This window comes from Octopus bimaculoides, chromosome 5 (genome assembly GCF_001194135.2).
Source record: "Octopus bimaculoides isolate UCB-OBI-ISO-001 chromosome 5, ASM119413v2, whole genome shotgun sequence".
NCBI classification, from domain to species: Eukaryota; Metazoa; Mollusca; class Cephalopoda; order Octopoda; family Octopodidae; genus Octopus; species Octopus bimaculoides.
This window is the reverse complement of record NC_068985.1, coordinates 97,232,337-97,233,112: the sequence shown is the minus strand read 5'-3', so window position 1 is coordinate 97,233,112 and position 776 is coordinate 97,232,337.

Sequence of the window (776 nt, the reverse complement as noted above, 5' to 3'; positions counted from 1 at the left end):
GATGAAATATTGAGTGTTCAATATAAAGGATCAAATATATAAATATAAATATATAAAGGCGACTCGAGTTTCAGGGCTATTTCCCTTCGTCATGGCCGGTATGACAGACTTTAACAGACTATATATATATATGTAAATAGTATTAATGAAATAGGAGATGGAATGTGTAATAGACTTTATTGGGTACAACACATGTTTCGACCCGTTCTGGGTCTCTTCAGGTATATCAATAAAAAGTCCCAAATAGGGATCACTGAAAAAAGCATAGGTATCCTTTTTTATTCAATTGCAATAATAAATATTTTAGTTTTTTCGAAACCATAGTATCAAATGTGAATGTGTATGAAATATCAATGAATGATAGAGATGGGAAATGATAAAAAAAAAAAACGTTTTCAAAACATTCAATATTTTTGTAGTTCAAAAATTGCGATTTATGACATAAAATGTCCTCTGGAATTAACCAGAGCTAATAATGACAAACTTTAACTTCTAAATATTGTTAAATACATCCCTGCAAATGCACTGTACATAAGCAATTCATTTTAAATACAACGAACAACCGGAAGTGAGACTGTTTTTAGCAGATCCCCGAATGAAGCTCATGGCAGACAATGGGTTAAGAACAAAATAGTGAAAGAGTGTCTTCCAAATAGATTCATTTAGAGAAGTTATTTCGTCCTGGGGAGTTTTACAATATAATTTTCGGTTTTAGTTATGAGTCGGTGAAATTTTGATCAGTGTAGGCAGACCTATTTACCTACCTATCTACGCAT